This window comes from Schistocerca gregaria, chromosome 4 (genome assembly GCF_023897955.1).
Source record: "Schistocerca gregaria isolate iqSchGreg1 chromosome 4, iqSchGreg1.2, whole genome shotgun sequence".
Lineage (NCBI taxonomy): Eukaryota > Metazoa > Arthropoda > Insecta > Orthoptera > Acrididae > Schistocerca > Schistocerca gregaria.
This window is the reverse complement of record NC_064923.1, coordinates 503,204,700-503,227,597: the sequence shown is the minus strand read 5'-3', so window position 1 is coordinate 503,227,597 and position 22,898 is coordinate 503,204,700. Positions and strand designations below refer to the sequence as shown.

The 22,898-nt window shown below is 41.3% G+C and overlaps 1 protein-coding gene across 3 annotated transcripts in view; it reads right to left on the bottom strand.

Moving 5' to 3' along the window:
• The window catches only part of LOC126268074 (potassium voltage-gated channel protein Shaker), a 1,571,080-nt gene that overhangs the window by 1,343,999 nt on the left and 204,183 nt on the right, over positions 1 to 22,898 (bottom strand). The window lies entirely within an intron of this gene.

The following is a 22,898-nucleotide window of genomic DNA, read 5'->3' as shown; positions in this document are numbered from 1 at the left end:
GTTACGCGGTGGCGGCAGGAAGGGCATCCGGCCACCTCTTCGAATTAACGTGCCAAATCTGATTTAACCACGCCACCCCGCACAAAATGAGGGACAAAGGCGCAAGCGATGGAATAGTGCAGCAACTCGACATGTCTTGGACTCAATTCCGTGCAGAAATATTGAACCATTCTACCTCTGTAGCAGTCCACAAGGGCACTGGTGTTATCGATGCAGGATTATTCTCACGAACTGACCTCTCGACTACGTCCCATACATGTTCGATGGGATTCACGTCGGGCGATCTGGGTGGCCAAATCATTCGCTCCGATTGTCCAGAATGTTCTTCAAACCAATCGCGAACCATTTTGGCCCAGTTACATGAGGCATTGTTAGCCAAAAACATTCCATCGTTGTTTGGGAATAGGCACTCCATGAATGCCTGCAAATGGTCTCTAAGTTCAGTTGGACCAGAGGGCCCAGACCATTTCATGCAAACAAAACTGCAGCCACCACTAGCTTGCATAGTGCCTTGTCGACAAATTGTGTCCATAACTTCGTGGCGTCTGCGGCAGGCTCGATCCCTACCATCTGCTCTTACCAACTGAAACTGATCACGAGCCCAGAAGAGGCGCTGCAGGCGATGTCTTGCTGTTAGCAAATGCACACGAGTCGGCCGTCTACTGCTACAACCCATTAAGGCCACATTTCGTAGCACTGTGCTAACGTATACGTTTGTCGTACAGCCCACATTCATATCTGCTGTTGTTTCACGCAGTGTTGCTTGTCTGCTAGTAAACATCGCTGCTCTCGGTCGTTAAGTGAAGGCCGTCGGCCACTGCGCTATCCGTGGTGAGAAGTAATGCCAGAAATTTTATATTCTCGGCGTACTCTTGACACTATGGATATCTGAATATACAAGACCCCAATGATTTACGAAATGGAATGCCCCATGCGCCTAGCTCCAACTACCATACAAAACATGTTAATTCCCATCGTACGGCCATCAAGAAGTCGGAAAACTTTGCACATGAACCACCTGAGTACAAATGACAGCTCCGCGAATGCACTACCCTTCTACACCTTGTGTACGCGGTACTATTGCCACCTGTGCTTGTGTATAACGGTATCCCATGACTTTTTTCACCTCAGTATACACACAATAAGTAAAATTTACTTAAAAAAATACTTTTGTTCCTATTTAATAGCCAACAGTGATGATACTGTTGCATCCTACACTTGTTGGTGAACACAGAACGGCCTTCTAATGCAATTGCAAACATACGTAGATGTTAGTAGATGAATGTAACATACACAAGAACTGTGGACCCTTGGGAAGAAGGGGAGTGTGGGCAGTAAAACACCACATTTTTCCGTATTTTCGTCGAAACTCTTCCACATTATTTACTGTAACGCTCACACTCCAAACAGTTTTCGACAGATTTTCGACTTATCCAAAGCAACGTTAGTGTCAGAAACAGAACTGCCAAATTATTCTCCATGTTCTCTTGCTGATAATGCAAAATTTAATGATACATTTGGGTACTGATATTCACGGCAAATTTCAAAAAATGGTTCAAACACTATGGGACTTAACGTCTGACGTCATCAGTCCCCTAGACTTAGAACTATGTAAACGTAACTAATAAGCCCGAGGCAGGATTCGAACCTGCTACCGCAGCAGCCACTTGGCACGGAAAAATGTCTGGAAGACTGCAAAAGATTTCATCCTGTCTTCGAAGAGGTTATAAGATGAACGTAAGTAAAGTGAATCTAAGCAATTGTAGTGGAACGCAGTAATTCAGTTTGTGCCGAACGAATGAGACACTAAAGATGGTTTTGCCGTGCGGTCTTGCCTTCGAAGATTTTAAATATTCAATCACTTATCGTCCGCAGTGTTTTCTGTTTAAGTTGTAAGGACCTCATGTGTTTTCTGCTTTTGTAAATAATTCACATTTACGGTTTTGGGACAAAGATGAATGAGGGCACTGCATGGGTAGCGTATAAGATTCTTGAGTCTGCGTTTAGTTTTATCTGTGGTTGACTTGGTAGCCAGTCTGTTGCGCAGCACTGGGATATTATTATTTGAAGCATAGTGGCGAGCAGTTAAGTTTTTCAGAGAAAGAGGTCTGTTGTTTGTGAATTTGAAAGAAACTATCTCGAATGCTTTATTATCAAGATGAAAACTTATGTATAACAATTACTTGTTCTTTATATTGACGGAGAAGATTTTTGTGGAGTTTTAAAGGTATGTTTGTAAATTTGTAATGAGAGAATTTTGTAATTGTTAGAGTCTTCTTATGTTGTGCAGTTTTTTTGTCAATAATCATAGTTTTATTTCTCAAAAACGATTTTCTTAAAGTAAATCCAACCTCTGTAGTTCATAGTAAAGGTGAGAACATTATGTTATGTGTGCATTGCACCTTATTCCAAACGAAGTCAGATTGTTTCTAACAAGCGCATATCTCATCGCGTATTCTTGTGTAAACACTGGGTCAGGATTGTCAAGTGTTCTCTCAAGTGCTGTCCTACTAATGAGATTAATTTTCAGTGAACTTTGTTGCTAATTTTAAACAATTATTTTCTTACGAGAAGAACAGTAATTTATGTATTTATTTATCTGGACATTCCAATTTCATAACATTCATAATATGCTTCAGAAGGAAGTTCAGCGTTTCCGTAATTTTGATGGTTTATTGACAGCAAAATCGATTTTCAATGTGATAGTAATCATCAGCAGTACTGTAGTGTACAAATTAAAGTCATAGGTACTGTTGTCAAGTTATCATCGGTAACCAAAGTTATGTAACGATCACAATGAGTTATTGTGATCGTTACATGGATGTGGTTACTGGTGATAAGTTGACACCAGTGCCTATGAGTTTAATTTGTACACTGCAGCACTGAAGATGATCACTATGTGACTGAAAATGGATTTGGCTGTCAATAAACTATCAAAATTACGGCCAAGGCTGTCCTTCCTTCTAATTTCACGTATATGGTCGTTTTGCACACAGCACTCTATGCAGTCGCCAATCAATAATATACTTACAAAAATGGCTCTGAGCACGATGGGACTTAACATCTTTGGTCATCAGTCCCCTAGAACTTAGAACTACTTAAACCTAACTAACCTAAGGACACCACACAACACCCAGTCATCACGTAATATACTTCGATACCGAGTTTTAGTCATATAATTTTCATTGAGCACGCAATTAGTTTCCTTTGGAATTTAAGTGGGTTAATTTTTTATTTCAAGTTTATCATTTCATGAAGTTTAAAGTTTTTGTTTCAAGACACTGTTCACATCCGCAACATAAAGTAACCCAACAGCCAGTTTTGCACAGCAATTGAATACGATATCTAACATACACATTATATGAGGAGTAAGTTTTTGAAATCAGTATATTCAGTTTTCTCACTTAAAGACAATATTTTATTGAAAGCCTGCAGAGTGACACTCCCGAACGTAAAAGTTTTGAAAACTTTATCAGCGATCTTATGTATTATAATTAAATATATATAATTAAAAAGTCTTGATCGCAAATTTCTTTAATTGGAGTGACTGGTTTCAACCCTTAAGGATCATCTTCAGACTTCAGAACGGCAGGTGGTCTTCCATGGAGCAAGCTGCCCCGACCCACGACACTGAACTAACATTCTGGTGTCTGAAGATGATCCTTAAGGACTGAAATCGGTCACTCCAATTAAAAGCAATTTGCGATCAAGTCTGTTTTGTATATTTAATTACTCTCGAGCGTGTTTGTTCGCGGCCTGGTGCCTGCAACTGCGATGGAAGTGGTCTTGACTCTCGTTAAGTGCAATAGTGCGGAACTAGCTGGTGGTATCGGACCCCTCTAGCGCTTGTGGTGATAGGTTTTCCTGCTTGTATCGCCGAGGCGTGAAATCAGATTTTCAGCTGTTGATATTGCAGGCTTTCCATTGCACCGGCATGGGCAGTAACGTGGAGCGACTTAGTGCAGTCTTCCGAGTAGCTGAAGTGCTACAAGTATTTTGTCCAGTTGTTCCGACATGGTTACTTATTTGTCGAATATTGTTGAATATAGGGTAAGAGATGTTTCTTCATGAGACCGACAAGCTGACGTCTGCGTGGTTTAATGCGTTGCCTCCGTTAGTGATAAGGAATACGTCTTTTGTCTGATTATGTTGTGAACGGCGTTTGGGATTAGTTATTAATACTGGTCAGTCTCCTGTTTTGCACCAGTGAGCGTGTGCGTTGCTGGCAGGTTTAGGCAACGCATGCAGTGAAATCGTTAGGGATTGCTTTATCAGGTTTCCAGTGAGACGCGGCGTTCGTAATGGGATATTTACGTTTGTGGGCGCAACGTTTGGAGGCTAAGTCCTCGAAAGTTTTATTCTCGATGCTTGATACCGTCAGCTGTACATTAAGATCTCACTTGTGCAATCTGAAATCCTGTATTCGATTTCCGTAATAGTGATTGCACTGTTCGTATAGTAGAGCCCCGCAAGTGCATGGCCTATCCACGTAGTCCACACGCGACTACAGAGTGCGAGTGAGAGGGCGAATACGCTCCACGAACCCTGCGAAGATTACCGAGGTAATTACAGCCGCGTGAGCGGATGTACACCTGGCCACGCGGCTGCCGTAGCCGCGAGAGGGCTTGCTCACAGCAACGCGGATTTCACTCGCCTGCACTAATTTCCAAATGGGCTGCGAGTTTATAGTGTGCGCATGTGCGATGTGTTTCGCTTATACCTAGAGTTGGGCGAAATTTATACGGGTAACAAATATACATATAAATTATTATATGTTACTCGTCAATAACAAGTATTATTGGTAACATTATTCACTTACATGTGTGAATAAAAAGTGTTAGAAATAATAGATAAATTTGAAATTCATTGCCACTTATTGTTCCTATTCTCGATCATTCATTAACTGAATTTAGGTTTTGTTCTTTTTAAATTAGTTTTCAGGGTGTCTCTTTCTTTTCCAAACATCTCATCAGAAACTTCGTTTAATTTTTGGAGATCTGCCCTTGTGACACTAAAGGAAATACGTTCTACACATGTAATGCATTTCTCAGTTCCTCTTCAATCATGATAACGATTTATGACTTCCAGCTCAAATCTTCTCAGCAAGAATTGAAAAATCATAAATTCTGCTGTAAAGTGATTCCACTTTGACTTCACTTATCAAACCACATTCCAAATAAAATCTTCTTTTTCCGCCATAAAGTCATTCGAAACTCATGGTCCGCTTTCTTCGATCTTTATTTGTTTATTATATCGTTACAGGTTGTAGTAAGCCACCCTTGTCCTTGGTCAGTAACACAGGTGAACCATAGTACTGGTTTTTATATCGTGGATTAGACATTGCTACAATAATTGCAGTTGGTGTAGAAAGGCGAAATCGTTTTCCAATCGTCTCTTGACTCTTTCAGTATACAGAAGTGGAACTCTTTTATGTCTCTTCAGAAATTTTTAAATTCCAAAGCTTTTCCTAAGTGAAAAAAAAAACTTGTCTTGGGTGAGCGACATCTTTACATCTGCTACATCTAAGTTCTTTGACCGCAGCCCACATGTTTGTATGTAAACATAGTGTATTTCACGAGTGCACATCGCAATAGTGAAATATGACGCTATACTTGGTAAAACTGAAATATGGACGTGAAAATGACAATAAGTGTGTAACTAAGTGGCAAAACTATCACCACAGCACAACTGTAATAATGTTGCTTCATCTTTATGTAAGTACATATATATTTTCGTCAAATGCTGCCTCACCACTTACAATTGTTCCACTTGTATATGTAGTCACCGGCAAATAATTTTTTTTTGTATTTATACAGTGATCTCCAACAGTGTAAACATGTACATGAATGTATGAACACCTGAGGATGGGTGCAAGCCCGGAACAGGTCGTGTGACAAATAAATAACCTTTTATTGTGACTGGTAGCGGATATTTTCATACACCTCATGTAAAATTGATAGCTTAAAAATATGCAAGTCACTATAGGTTCCGTATTCTCCAACATCTACTACATGTAAGTGAACTTCTGATCCGCATTTCATGAAGGAAGAAAACGAGAGCAAATTTTTTTATAGTTTTTGTCAAGTGAACCTGAATAACGTCGCTTTGCCCTGAATAACGTCGCTTTGCCTTTGTTACGAGAAAAAAGGCATACAACGTTCCACGTCCATCTCTCTCGGCTGATCACTCACAACTGGCTGTCAGCTGGCTACCTCAGCCAGGCTGCCAAGCACGTTATAGCTCTTTCACTGTTAAGGCCGTCCGCCAATAAGTATTTTTATGTTTCATTCGTTACGCTGTAAATCCCTAAAGTCGTTCTCAATTCGAAGGTTGGTTTGAGCACTGCAGTGCTTTACTATGCATAGTCGTGTGCCCTTGGCTTCTTCCCACATCCGAATCGATTTATACAGCCAGTTAGAGAGCGATTTACATTTGAAACCGTACTCCAAAATACCGTGCAACTTGACTTGTCATTATTCTCATTGTTTTAGGTTAAAGCAATGATAAGTAACAGAGGAAATCGTAAAACCAAACTGCGCATCCAATCCTAAAGTTTTAGTTTTATAGTCCGTAATTTAATACATGGAACCACAAAGGCACATTTCTAAACAAACCAAAAATAAGTTATTTATCAAACACATACTGCACTGAGCTAAGGGAACAAATACTGACTCTGTACAAGAAATAAACTAAGAAAAAATGGTGGTATTATATGTTATTCGTTATTTAAGTTAAAAATAATTTATTGGGTAATAAATTTGTTTGAATGATCAACTCATTCGAATAATTATCGAGACAGATATTTATTCGAATGATACCCATCTTCTCTCACCACTACACTTTACGCTTCCTTTCTCTTTCCGTTCTTATTATCAATTGTAAAACGAGTTATATTAGTACATTTACCCGATTTAGTCACGAATGCCGACGGCGTAGCTGGACTGAAGCATTTTTGATAGTGAAAAACACAGTTAACTGTTATAGCCTGTTGTCACGCTCCTCAACATTAACCTTCTTAATTTGTTTTGTTCGAAATATGTCTCGATGTCAGTGCGATTTTATCATCTGACTGAAATCGTGCCTTATTTCATCAGCTATTCTTTCAGGCGAATATGATTCCACAGCTAAAACAATGAACTTGGATAACACAGAGTTAGATGCTATGAGCTATGCCTCTGTAAATGGGACTGTTTTGGAACTTTTTTTCCCGCGGTATCACGGCTTTTTACTTGTCGATGAAAGGTGAAGGTGTTGGCTAACTTCAGTCATGTTCCATCAGCAGCAGTTTACTTTGCGTTTCCTAGTGCGAGGAACGATGATCTGTTGTCAGAGTGGGTTCTGTAGTCAGTTTGGCGTATGTGTGCCTGGTCTATCATGTATCATGTGATCGGGAACCGACTTAAGCTTCATTGTGAGTGGTTGTTCTACGACATGTGATTGGTGAGTGATAGGTCATTAGATGCCCTTCTGTCCTGTTTGCTTTTGGTAGTCCAACTAACGTATTAGCTGTTGTTTTCTGATCTTTCTGGCCTCTGTTTGAAATCTGATTGATTTCGCATCTCAGTAGTATGATAAGAGTAGTCAGTTTGACAAGAAAATAACTTTTGCATGTCGTTTGAGAGTAACGACTAGAAAGTCTTGGGTGTTTCATGTTTCAAATCTTGAGCAACTTACTTAAGACTGGAGGCACACAGTGGTGTTGTTCGACATGTGGTTTGCGAAGTCCGGGTCCCACAGAGTATTAGATTTAACTGCGTACGTTTTATTAACTTACCATGAACTTGTTGACTGACTGGAGCACAGACATGGTAGTGTTTAGTTGTGCCGCCGGCTCCTGTTGCTCCGTATATGTCCAGTGTGCCATCGTGATTGTGGTATTACTTGTCTATTGATCGGCGTGTGGCTTCAGGACTGACGCTGTGTGTTTTGGCTGATTCTAAGGAAAGAGGTCCTTGTTGCTTGTTGGGTGAACATTTCGTATGTTTGTACGTGTTGGTTATTTCCTGGAAGTGCCCATATTTATTAAGTTGAGACCTTGTTTTGTGTAAGGAACAACAGGAGGTTCGTTGTCGACATGGTCCACTTTCTTCACTGACGGTCTTGACGCCCCATCTGTAAAGTTCTACACCGAGAACTGTTCTAATTCCTATAGTCATAAATTTGCCTAGGGCACTGTGTGCTGTTAAGGCTTCTGCTATATGCCGGGTTTTACTGTTATTCCGGCTGGTTCCTGTGTATTTATAAAGGGATTAGCTCCACTCTTTAAACTCAAAACCTAGTTTGAGCTGCTAGTCCCGATGAGCTGTGTTTATCATGAGGATCTACTGGCATAGTTGCTAGTACAGTGATATATCAAGCATAGACACTTACCGAAGACTACAGAAAACTCTGCGATGAGTGTCTAGTTATCTCGAGAGTTGAACGATGTCATTGGCGTTGTTATCTGCAAATCAACAGTAACCGTCCGCTGAGGAGTTGTCGGTATATGCTGCTCACTGTTGTCTTTTAGCGCAACTATCGCCCACCCAGTTCCTCTCATCTGTTCTCGTCGCACTGTGCCATTGTGATCAGTCTGGAGCTGCAACCTTAGGTAGCACATGGTGTTGTACAAAATTTGACAGAGGACGACTTGGCGTACATTACCTACGCTTTATTGAACTTCTTCCTCATAGTCTGTACATTCAACTCATGAGTTTACGACATTTTGAACTTAATTGTGTAAAGCACACGGTATAGATGTTTAGAACCGTCTATGCCTTCTCACTCCCCGCTTACCGGACACTTGCTACGGCAACACTCTTCAGTGTTTACATGTCACTCCGGTAGGCTGTTGGAACTTATGCTACAGACTGGTCTTGCTTCGAGCGCTACAACAAATTTCTCGCTAGCCAACGATAACTACTCGTACGTTGCACTACGGTTCTTAATGCATATGTCTGTATTCACTCGTTTAGAAATTTTACTTCGCGTCTGTAATACATCGGAGTTAGTACAGATCAGTAATCGGCTGACTCTTTAAAGAATCGAACTCACATGTATAAAACAGCTTCAGACTTCTCATTACTTCACAAATGTTTGACTTTAAAAATATATCAAGAAAAAGTTCTGAAAGGTTTGAAATAATGCTTAAAAGTTTCTGCGAAGTCGTTAATTTGCGGGCCAGTTTCTCACTCATTTCTATGTTTATGACGTAATATCTCGTGGTACAATGATATAACTTTCAGGTATGTTTTAACGTGTATATGCGACTCGTGGTGGTGGTAATGAAATAATAAATTGAAATCTCTCGCCTGATGCTGTAGTTTAACTGCATGAACAGAGAAAATGTAGTTAAGTGACAAATTTTTTCTTCATAATTTTGCAGGGGTGTCAGCGAGAAAAAGTTTCGTAAAGGTTAGAAGTTGTGAGTTAAGTTTCTTGGTAGTCAGTATCTTCCCTCATTCTCAAATACTGGATGAATAAGTCTGTGTATTTGTGCGCAGTGAGTTACGCTACGTTAGTACGCAATTTCTAACTATACACTTGTCTTCTTACGTTAAACTTTTAACGTAAGATTATTCCTCTTAATGAGTGGATTACGGCAACATTTAAAATTTTTAAATTCGGTCAATAGTTTGCAAAGTATCGAAAATCAAATTTTTCTTGCCAAAACTGGAAGTGGTACCGGTTTCTTGGATAAAGGATTGTTAATACACATAAAAAAGTAGTGTCGAAGCTAATTTAAACATATGGAACTTCCAGGTAGATTAAAACTGTGTGCTAGATGGGTCTCGAACATTGGACCTCCCGCAAGATATGAAGGAGAAGTACTGAGAATGTTTGAAAGATAGAGTTAGAGCCACTGACACTCGCTCATTGTGGAAACAATCTCTCATGCTGTTGATTAGCCATGCCTTTGTTATATCTTCTCTTACATTAGCGGTTGTTCCGAAAAATATACAGGTAAAATGTGAAGTCTGGAAGGTAGGAGGTACTGAACAAAGCGCAGGTGTGAGGCCGTGTCGTGAGAGGCATTTTGATATGACAGTCGGTAGGCGATTTACCTGTGAAACACCGCGGTCCCAAGTTCGAGTCCCGGGCCGGCGCACAGTTTTAATCCGCCAGAAAGATTAAATCAGCGCTTTGTAGAGTGAAAACTGATTCAGAAATGCGCCTGTTTCAATTTCTGAACTCAATGTCCGGAATGGATGCCGCAATCACCAAACTCCTGAAACCGCAGCAGCAATACGGAGAAACAAGTGGAGTTTCACAAGGAGCAAAAAGAAACAAATACAGGGCAGCTCGCAACTACTGCAGTTACTAATACAAATTCTACTGCATCGAGTGTGGAAAAAGAATCAGACCTCAGATTTTGCTCACCTTACAGCATTTAATAACGGAAACAAGGACACGGACCAGTCAGCATCGGTTGAATCTACATTTTCAGGCATGTAAAATATCAGACGCTAATTTGCAACTTGCTTATCAGCAGCCTTGCAACAAGAAAGTTTACCAGCCGCTCCAGTAATCGAACCTCCTGGTAGATCCCGGATATTTTGTTGCTTAAATTATCTTGATTCTTATTGAGACTTTCTTTCGTGACGATATAATTTGTTTAGCTCCGGAGTTGGAGATTCTGGCTTATACATCAGTAAATGGTAAACCTAAAAGGTGAGGCTGATGTAGTTTTCGAGACGGAGCAAGTTATATGGCGTAAAAAAATCAATGTAGCTGAACGAAAGCACTGTACCCAGAATCTTAGGTTTTACGATTAGCATTTACCTCTGAATTCCACACCAATAAAATTGAAGTTCTGCGGGGGACTAAGCAGTCAAAAACTTAGTCACATGAGATATAATTTTGTTTAGCTTCAAAAGGCTTTCATCGGACTTGAAACCTAAGCGGAGCAACGTCTGAAGTTTTTAATGGTATATTTTCGCCTATTCGGTCATGGTGTGTTTCCATTATTTCCAACTCAATTTTATTTTCAGATGCTACAAAATGTGTTTGGATTCCAGCCAAACTGCGAAGTACTGGTAGCGTCGCTCCGCTATTTAACATTCCACATTAACATTTTTATTACTATTCACAAACTTGAAGTTACACCACTAGATCTGATGATGTTCTGATATTCATATCGAAACCGGTCAGCACTAATAAAACAGAATAATAATCCAGGAGTTGTATTTTTTCATTGCACATATGGAGATGACGGTTTCCTGAGACATGCCGTCAGTTACATAAAACGTAATTCGAGTGTGTTGCTAATCATTCTAGCACATCTCGGCTGTTCTAATAGTCTGTTCTACACATCACTTCTTTTTTCTGACCTTTATCTATCATGTTCACGGGTTTGGCTTGTTATTTATTGGATATAGCAGTGTTATTGGTAAAGGGTGGCCAAATGTCCTTAATGCCGTCACCTCTTCTCCTCTGGGATGGAATTTGAGTACTCCAACTGTCTGCGTCTATTGTTATCGCAGTGTACGCACGCTTTCTAAAACTGTGACTGAAGCGGAACGTTAGTACCAGGCACGTATTCATCTAGTCAGATGTGGGAAATCGCCTAAAAAGTAACGCCAGGCTGGTCAGCGCACTGGGCCTCGTTAACCCGCATGGGGACTCGATCCAAAGAACGCAATTCTCTCCGATTCTCACAAGAGGCCTTGTGGTGCGCACCGGTATCCGGGCGGCTCAGTAGTCTGATCTATATATGACATGTTCTACTTGCATCAATAGCAAAAGCTGGTGCCAAGTCCAACTCGGCCATAAGCAAAAGGTATGACATCAAAATGGAAGCAACAACTTGAAGTAAATCATAAATCAATGTCGAAGAGAAACTCAGTGATGTCAAATCTGAATTCCCCTACTAAGCTGTGGAGCACCACAAAATCTGTGGCAGCTCACGTTACAGCGGAGTGAGACCCTAGTTTTGGTTACATGAGACAGCTGTGACGCGCCCGCTGGCTGCTGTTGCAGCCCTGTGACAGCTGGCCTTTAATGGGCGGCCACGGCGGGTGCCCCTATGTGTGGACTCGCCCGCAACGCAGTGGCCGTGCTGTTCGTGAACTTCCACTGTTCGGCTGCGGCAAGCTACTGCTCTACATTATCTCCCAGTAGCTCAGTTACTGACAAAATGACAACACGGCAATCAGATTTTTATAAAGTTTTATGTTTATGGTACGTGATGTTCAGAACTCAGATATGTCCGAAGGCAGTTCGATTACTGGATGTAGAAGATTTCTGAATCAAGGTGCATGTTCTACGAGCATTTCCCTAAAACGTAAAATATATAACTTAAACTAAACTCCATCCGAATAGGCCTCGGAGGGCCAAGCGGTGCCGACCGAACGCCGTGTCATCCTGAGGCAGTAGGTGTCACTGGATGCAGATATGGCGGAGTATGTGGTCAGCACATGTTGTCAGCCGCTCCTTCTCAACAAAGACTCTCCTCTAGTGGCTTCACAAGGGCTGAGTGCATCCCGCTTGCCAATAGCGTTCGGCAGACCCCGATGCTAACTCATCCATGTGCTAACCTAGTCTAACAGCGCTTAACTTCGGCGCTCTGACGGGCGTCTTACCAGTGCAGCAAGGCCGCTGGCTGTAAATTTCATAAAGATGGAGAAATTGAGCAACGCACGAGACGTAATAGCTGGTTCGAGTCTCGTTTCGGTCATTAATTTTTTGTCTTTTATTGTGTTCAATTCGAATAACCACTTCATTTAAATATAAAGTACCGGTTCAGGCGCTCAGTCTGGAACCGCGCGACTGCTACGGTCGCAGGTTCGAATCCTGCCTCGGGCATGGATGTGTGTGATGTCCTTAGGTTAGTTAGGTTTAAGTAGTTCTAAGTTCTAGGGGACTGATGACCAAAGATGTTACGTCCCATAGAGCTCAGAGCCATTTGAACCATTTTTTGAAATATAAAGTACATCAAATATATGCCACTTAACACATATTTGTCATTTATATGAAAAATTTCTAATTACGTAAATCTAGTTTTCATGGCAAATATATATTCTTGATTAAAGGTCTCTTCTAAAAGATCGTTAAGAAAAACAATTGAAGTATAATGTAGGACAAATTACACCTAATGTTCCAGTTGTCTCAGTTGTTCCTCTTTCTCGACATACAATGTGTGAAACAATGCCAAATCCCGGTAAAATTCAAACTACAAATCACGTTTTTTCACTTCACGAAAATGCTCGTGGAACATGCACTTTTATTCGAAAATTCGCCACCGCCAGAAATCGAACCAGACCAACGGCTTAGCAGTCGAGCATTCTCCCACAGAGCAATAGCCATAAGGCGGGTGAGAAGGATGGTTCAAATGGCTCTGAGCACTATGGGACTTAACATCTGTGGTCATCAGTCCCCTAGAACTTAGAACTACTTAAACCTAACTAACCTAAGGACATCACACACATCCATGCCCGAGACAGAATTCGAACCTGGGACCGTAGCAGTCGCGCGGTTCCGGACTGCACGCCTAGAACCGCTAGACCACCGCGGCCGGCGGTGAGAAGGAATTAACTTTATTCAGCATATTAAAGCCACACAGTAGTCTTTAAAGTCGATTTTAGAGACGTTTTGAAGGTTGCATCGAACTAATTTTCGGAATGGGTAGTTGAGTTCTAAACATCACGTACAATAAATGCATAAAAAATTTAAAAATCCGATTTCCACTTGATCTCCTTGCGAAACAACCAGTCATTGGTTATTGATTGGTGAATGTCAGATACGTTAACCTCCAGTAAGAGTAATCTGGACCTTGCTTTACAAGGTGTACTCAAAAAGTCTTAGCCGAGCGGTCTAAGGCGCTGCAGTCATGGACTGTGAGGCTGGTCCCGGCGGAAGTTCGAGACCTCCATCGGGTATGGGTGTGCGTGTTTGTCCGTAGGATAATTTAGTTTAAGTAGTGTGTAAGCTTAGGGACTTAGCTGTTAAGTCCCATAAGATTTCACACACATTGAAGATTAGATGGGTAGATCACATAACTAATGAGGAAGTATCGAATAGGATTGGGGAGAAGAGAAGTTTGTGGCACAACTTGACCAGAAGAAGGGATCGGTTGGTAGGACATGTTCTGGGGCATCAAGGGTTCACTAATTTAGTATTGGAGGGCAGCGTGGAGGGTAAAAATCGTAGAGGGAGACCAAAAGATGACTACATTAAGCAGATTCAGAAGGTTGTAAGTTGCCGTAGGTACTGTGAGACGAAGAAGCTCGCACAGGATAGAGTAGCATGGAGAGCTGCATCAAACCAGTCTCAGTACTGAAGACCACGACAACAACAACTTGAACATTTTTGAAAAAGTTTTAAGTAAAGACAATCGCGTAATTAATTTTTTTTTTACAGTTACATATCCGCAGTCATTTCCACAATCTTTCAGGCGGTACCGACGCTTGCATTCTGGTGAGGCATGTCAGTGAGGAAAAATGGCAGACCATCCCTGCACAAACAGCCTGGAATTACAAGAGAAGTTGCAGTCCTGGTGCTCCAAGAGCAGACTACCAATATCGAGGTTACAGTGGAAAATTTGAAAACAGTCGTTGGTCAGTTTCCAACATCTTGCACGACATTTTAAACACGACGAAGCTTGCCGACCACTGGTTTCCATCAATGCTCTCACTGATTCAAAAAGCCCATCAAACCCAGGCAGCAGCGTAAATGCTGCAAGCACTCAGGCCAATCTAGAGGAATTGTTCCGACACGTTAGCACCACTTACGAGTGCTGGCGCCAAGACAAAGGATGAAAGCAAGCAGTGGGAATACGACGATTCACCACGCCCAGTAAGATGAAGGCACACTTAAAATCAGGAGAGGTGACCCTGAAATTTGTTTGGAACTACCATGGCTTGGTGCTAACGGATTATGCTCTAAAGGGCTAAACGGTCCGGCTAAACGGTCCCGGAAGCATGCTATCGATAAAGGTTATGAGGGGATGTCAAGACGAAGTGTCGTGGGAAGCTGTCTAAGTGGATGTTTTGTCCCACTACAATGTCCTACCTCAGTCTACACATTACACAGTCACATACACCGCTTCTTTGAACCAAAAAATGTTTTTCTCAACTCTCGTAATCTCCTGAAAAGCACCCAGTGACCGAGTCTTTTTTTTCCTCGGATGAAGAAACCATTACGTGTCAGGCATTTGCTGAAGGACATCGTAACCATTTTTGGGGGTTAGTTTCCAGAACAAGCGAAATACCGTCATCTACAATAAGATGTCGGCGAATATACCTATCGTTGGGAAAATGTGTAGTGTTAGAGTGCGAATACGTACAGGACTAACACACCCACCAAGACTCATGGTCGCAGGCTGACTTTTTGGAGATGAAAATTAGAGTTTGGCTTACTTTCTCCTGATTCTGTTCTGATGTAAGTAGCTGCTCATAAACCATATTTTAAATGAACTACTGCAAAATGATTCTAGTTCCCATTATCAAAGGAAAATACAGTCTTTAAAATTGTGGAATACACAGTATATCAAAATATAACTGAGAAGTAACACTATCTGAAAGGGTAAAAGAAAGGAAAGAAGTAGGAGCCGAATGGCACAGTGGCGCAGGCAAAGGAAGAGCTCTACTGTAAGGGTCAAATGAGAACGAGATAGATGAAAAGAAATTAAGTAAACTTTCTATTCCTTGAAAAGTAAATCGCCGTAACTGTTAATGCATTTAACCCACTTGAGACTAGAGGATCAATGCCTCCATGGAAAAATATTTTTTGTGGCCTACGCAACTGTGATTGTGTCCAGGCGTCAACCTCAGGGTTCCAAAAATGTGGAAGTCGCATGGAGAGAGTTCGTGACTGTATGAAGGATGTGTAAGGGTCACCACCGAATCCTCTGCGGCGTAGTCGAAAGAACCTTGGCAAGTTTTGGGCGGGCATTTTGTAGGCAGGTTGTTTCGACTATACCGCAGAAGTTTCGCTGTAAAGCCCTTACACATACTCCACAGAGTCCAGCTCCCTCCCAAAGCAATTTCCGTATTTTCTGAGCCTTGAAGAAAGACATTCGTATCTATCGATTTGCTACGAACCAAGAGGTGCACGTCTGGGTAACATGATGCCATAGGCAACTACAAACATTTTTTTTTCATGAAGGCATTCATTGGCTTATCTCACGGTGAGATATATGTACGAGGGAAGTCAAAAAGTATAGGGACTTGTGCAGTTTATGCCCTTAGGGCTTGGTAACATTGCTAGTACCCAGGGTAACAATTACACTCCTGGAAATGGAAAAAAGAACACATTGACACCGGTGTGTCAGACCCACCATACTTGCTCCGGACACTGCGAGAGGGCTGTACAAGCAATGATCACACGCACGGCACAGCGGACACACCAGGAACCGCGGTGTTGGCCGTCGAATGGCGCTAGCTGCGCAGCATTTGTGCACCGCCGCCGTCAGTGTCAGCCAGTTTGCCGTGGCATACGGAGCTCCATCGCAGTCTTTAACACTGGTAGCATGCCGCGACAGCGTGGACGTGAACCGTATGTGCAGTTGACGAACTTTGAGCGAGGGCATATAGTGGGCATGCGGGACGCCTGGTGGACGTACTGCAGAATTGCTCAACACGTAGGACGTGAGGTCTCCACAGTACATCGATGTTGTCGCCAGTGGTCGGCGGAAGGTGCACGTGCCTGTCGACCTCGGACCGGACCGCAGCGACGCACGGATGCACGCCAAGACCGTAGGATCCTACGCAGTGCCGTAGGGGACCGCACCGCCACTTCCCAGCAAATTAGGGGCACTGTTGCTCCTGGGGTATCGGCGAGGACCATTCGCAACCGTCTCCATGAAGCTGGGCTACGGTCCCGCACACCGGTAGGCCGTCTTCCGCTCACGCCCCAACATCGTGCAGCCCGCCTCCAGTGGTGTCGCGACAGGCGTGAATGGAGGGACGAATGGAGACGTGTCGTCTTCAGCGATGAGAGTCGCTTCTGCCTTGGTGCCAATGATGGTCGTATGCGTGTTTGGCGCCGTGCAGGTGAGCGCCACAATCAGGACTGCATACGACCGAGGCGCACAGGCCCAACACCCGGCATCATGGTGTGGGGAGCGATCTCCTACACTGGCCGTACACCTCTGGTGATCGTCGAGGGGACACTGAATAGTGCACGTTACATCCAAACCGTCATCGAACCCATCGTTCTACCATTCCTAGACCGGCAAGGGAACTTGCTGTTCCAACAGGACAATGCACGTCCGCATGTATCCCGTGCCACCCAACGTGCTCTAGAAGGTGTAAGTCAACTACCCTGGCCGGCAAGATCTCCGGATCTGTCCCCCACTGAGCATGTTTGGGACTGGATGAAGCGTCGTCTCACGCGGTCTGCACGCCCAGCACGAACGCTGGTCCAACTCAGGTGGAAATGGCATGGCAAGCCGTTCCACAGGACTACATCCAGCATCCCTACGATCGTCTCCATGGGAGAATAGCAGCCTGCATTGCTGCGAAAGGTGGATATACACTGTACTAGTGCCGACATTGTGCATGCTCTGTTGCCTGTGTCTATGTGCCTGTGGTTCTGTCAGTGTGATCATGTGATGTATCTGACCCCGGGAATGTGTTAATAAAGTTTCCTCTTCCTGGGACAATGAATTCACGGTGTTCTTATTTCAATTTCCAGGAGTGTATATACAACGTGTCACCCTCATTTCCACGTTGTATTCTAGCACACAGTGCAACATTGCGGTTGCATTGTCGATTTGCACCAAGGAGGGAATGAGAGAAATGACCCACGTTTTGTTTGCGGAAGGTGCTAGACCTGCAGAAATTATTCGTGGAATTCAAGCACAGTATGACGACGGCTGTTTATCGCGAAGCAAGGTCTATGAATCGATAGAGCGCTTCAAACAGGGATGAACTTCTCTGCGTGGTGGGGAAAAATCGGACAGGTCATCGACATCGACAATTGAGGATAATTTGGAAATCGTCGAGACTATAGTAATGGAAAACAGACGAGTCATACTGGACGAAATCATCAATACTTTACATATCAGCCTCTTTATCTTACAAGACATGCTAAATTTTCGGAATGTGTGTGCAAGGTGTGTACCGAAAGTACTACCAGTGCACCTTAAGGAGCAAAGGATGGACACCTCTCGTAAAGATTTGGTCCGTTATCATCTCAAGGGTGATGGATTTTTTCAGCAAAACGTTGTTGAAACGTGGGGGCACCGTCACGAACCGAAAAGTAATGCTACGAGCATGGTTTTGGAACGTCCATCATCACCAGAAGTTAAGAAATGTAAACGTCAGCCATGAACTGGTAAGATTATACTAACGATATTCTGATACATGGAAGGTGTGGTAGCCGTTCATTTCACCCCATGAGGCGAAACTGTGAATAGTTAGGGCTATTGTGACGTATTGGGAAATAAACTGAAATCTGTAATCGGATCCAAACTTCGGAAAGGTGTCATCATGCAACACATTCTGCCAAACGGACGGCCGAAACAATAAAGGAATTGGGATTAGAATTGCTGGAAAACCCACTATACAGTCAAGACCTGGCTCCAAGCGATTTCCATACATTTGGACCACTGAAGGAAAGTCTCAGTGAAAGAAGATTTGCAACCGCTGCAGAAGTCGTTGATGCGGTGCAAAATTGGTTGCAGGTACAACCAAAAAACTTTTATTTCCGTCGGAATCAAGAAACTTGTGAAACGTTGAACAAAGTGCGTTGAAGATCAGGGAAGTTATGTAGAAAAATAATGCTCAGTTTTCTATCATTGGAATAAATATTCCTTTCCTTGAAAGTCCCTCTACTTTTTGACTTGCTCTCTTATTAACAATTATGGCGAGTACTTTTCAAATAATAGATGGTTCATTTACATTTGTCCATCTGTCCCGATTTTACTTCGTTGCTCCTTATAGAACTTAATATTGAAGCGAAATTGTTGAAGTCGTACCTCAAAGTGTACCTCTGAGAAACAAAATTGTATGTCAGTGAAATGTGAAATAACCGAATTAGACCCATTTGGAAGCATTTAAAATGTGATGTTATTAGAGAACATCAAAAATTACGTGGGCGTGAAGAACAGGAAAGAAAGAGGTACACGTAAATATAGGCGAAGAAAGTGGTGTACGGAAACTACTTTTAATAAAAAGAGAGAAACTGGTAGGCGTTCGTACTGATATTGTTATCTAAAAGTGACTCCAGTATCTGAAGCAACTTTTGAAAAGTGTTAAACAGACCTCAGATAGATACATATTACTGAATTAAAATCCCCTTCTGTCTGCACATTAAGTCTAATCTCAGAACTACTCGCCTGTTTACGTAATTTATTACCGCTATGCCAGACAAGTCTTCCAGCTGTAGATACTTATTGCTATTTGTGTGAAACCGCGGTGGGTCATTATTACGTTAAGTATTCATATTGGGATGAACAAATCTGAAGAAAAGGTATTATTGATTGACTAACACTTCTCAAGATTAGACAGTATATTCATGTTAACTCTTCCTGCTTTGCAGTGTGCAAAGTATTTTCCCTAGTTATGATTCTGGTATAGTCATCTTCGAAGACAATTTCATCAGTTTCGACATTAAGTCTGTGAAAGATGTTGACTCATTTACTATTTCCTCTGTAAGGGGCAACGCAAATGTAGAAAAACTTCTAATTTACCTATATAGCGAATGTATCATTATATTCAAAGCATGTACATAGATGTGTTTTATGAATGAATATTTTCAGAATCTACCATTTTAATTTATCCATAAATCAGATTTTTTTTAAAAATATTTAAAAGATGCCTTCCACGTGCTGACTATTCTGTGTATATGTTTTACTTTTATTTCCAGTTTTTTAAAACATTTTACTAACATTTAAAATGAACTCCTTTAAAATTACAGTACTCAATTTGCAGATTTCTTTGCATATTAAAATTTACTAGGTATAATTTTTGTGTGTACAGTAACCATTTTTAAGTTTCGTGCAAAAAGCTAAATTTGAGAATGATTTCAATAATGTTCAAACTCTACAAGCAATCAGTTGACATAATCAAACTGATATATACGTTACAAACAGTAACGAACTGTCATTTTGTCACGAACATTTGAAACAATTTATGGGGGTTTTACGAAGCGATTACAGTGTAAATTTGGAAAAATACCACATAAGCGATAACATAAAAACATAAAGTTTAGATATCACAATATAAGACAATAAAGCAAATCTCAATGGCTTAAGATAATTCACATTTATTGTTCCAACACAGCAGCACATTTTTTGTCAGATTAATGTTTGTCACTCAGGATCATCTTCAGATTATTTATGGATACTACTAAAAATAATAATTTATTTAGTACCACACAAAAGAAACAGATATTGAAAAATATACTTTATGGCAGCTTCCTTTGTTCCTTTGGGTGGTGCTCAATTTTTTTTTTTCTACTAGAACTCACAATTGTACTGAAGATGATCCTGAGTGACTGAACAATGTACTTTAAAAATGTGCAACTGTGGAGTAAAAATAAATGAGAATTATCTTAAATGTTAACTGATTGGTAACTCAGACATCAAGATCAGTTCCAAATAAATAAGTAAACGCCTCAACGTTCTGTAATGATTGAGTCTTAAGCTTCATGTGATTTTATAGTTCGAAGGGCAGCAGTGAGAAGTGTACAGTGATCAACAGTGTTTTATTAAGGATGATTGATGGTGAGTTCTCGCTCATTTGAGAAGTTTCTTTATTTACTTCATTGGTGTTCATTCAACGTGATAAAGGTGTTAATACGAAAAACCTTCTGCTCTGTTAGCAGTGTGAAAGAATAGACCATTTTCAATGTGCGCGCGTAACTGGATCGTTTGGGAAGCAAACTAGAATGATACTCTCGCAGTTCTAGGGCAACAGCAGCGCCGCACTGCAGGAGCGGATATTTTCCGCACTAGCTACACCAGCGCTACAAGCGGCACTCGTAAGAACTGGATCAAACACTAGCGGACTTCCTTCACAGTAGCGAGTAGTCATAATGCGTCTTCCAAACTGCTGGCAAAGGCCACAGTCAAAGGAGATTAACTGCCACGATCTCCGAAGAATGTCGCTTAATGTGTTACAGAACGAATCTAACAAGGTGAAAGCAGTTTCTTAATGTAAAACCGAATGCATTCATTCAGATATAAGTACAGTTATCAACCGACAGGTAAACTTTCAATTCAGATACGAAGATACAAATAAAATTATATATATGGGCGAATAGTTTCCATTAGTGAAACTAGGCTCTGTAAGAATAATCATACAACAAATACTAGTTACAGAGTGTTTAGAAACGCTTTATACTATGTAAAACTACAACAATGTTATCGAGCGAGGAGTGGCAATGGGTGGGTAAGGCAATGAAGTAGCTCTTAGGAGGATCAGGATTCTGCTCCAGTTTTTGCCATCCAGATTTAATTTCTGGAGCTTTCCTTAAGTCGGTGAAGATAAACGACTGCATCGTTTCTTTGAAATGAAAATGGCCGATTTTCTGTACCCCATCCTTTTCTAGTTCTATCTCTAATGGCATGATCCTGAAGAGGATGTTCAACCTTAACCTTGTGTCCTTTCAGTCATAACAGCCGTTAGTCTATTTACAATATTAGTAATTGTTGCTAACATGTAAGACAACAACTCAGAACGAAGTCAGGTTGTACGAAGCTTAACGCTGTGTTGTAATTTTTGTTTTTCCTATCTTTGTAGTGACCTCTGGCAAAGCAATGTGTTTGTAAAGATAATTTAGTCAACACAATGGCTCACACATGACGTTAAATCGCAAGAGGAGAATTTTATGGAAGGAAGATTACAGTTTAACGTACCGTTGACTAGGAGGTGATTAGACACGGAGCAAAGCTTGGATTAGGGAAGGATGCAGGAGGAAATAGAATGTGCCCTTCCTAAAGAACCACCTTGGCATTTACCTTAGGCGATAAAGGGAAATCGCGGAAAATCTAATTCTGGATGGTCGGGCGAGGATCTCAACTGTTGTCCTCCCGATTGCGAGTCTAGTGTGCCGGTCACTGAGTCACTTCGATCAGTAGGATGTTAATGGCGTACAACAGAACAATGTCTACTAATATGAAGTTTTTTTTTCAAATACTGATATCTGCTGTCATATCATGGTACAAATACGTGACAAATTTGACGGTTCACTGCTGATATACAAAACTGGAGTGAGTTAGGAGGAATCTTCTACACAGCGACAACTAGAGACACCGAATTCAGGTTAACGGGAGAAAATTCCATATAGTCGGATGACGTTGGTCATTGTAAAAAAAAAGAAAAATACGTATCTTACTAACTTCACAACAAATAATAGCGCCATCACTGGTTTGTTTAAGATATTTTTCATGTTATGAGACAACAGGTCGGGTAGAACCATAAAAAACAATGATGAAAATAAATGTAACAAGGTAACAATCGTGGATCCTCAATAGAAAATTGTATAACCATGATTTAGATGACTTATAAATAATGTAATCGCTCTTTACTGAGCGTTAGATATTCTTGTAATGCAAATTTATTGATACAGGTAAGATTAGAATCGTAAGACCGTCTCTTACAAATAGCAGTTTTTCATGTTCCATTACATTATTCATTATGAAGTAATATTACATTTCGTATAAGAATCTTATACTTAGAGATACAAGTGACATGAAGAGTAAAAACTGACACGCATTTTATATTTGTTTAGAAGAATATAATAAGAGACGTAATTTACATGAGGGTAAAACTCGAACTGTGGGCTGTGGAAACAAGACAAAACAAATTGGGAGAGTGGGAGAAAGAAGAGAGAGATAAGACATATGTTATTAGTCGTAGAAATAACTAATTTATTTTTGATTGTGTGACCAGTTTCGGTGAGAGAGAAATTTTCAGTACCTGTTGTGCAACATTATGGATACAGGACAAGTGTCATACAAAAAGGATATTTGA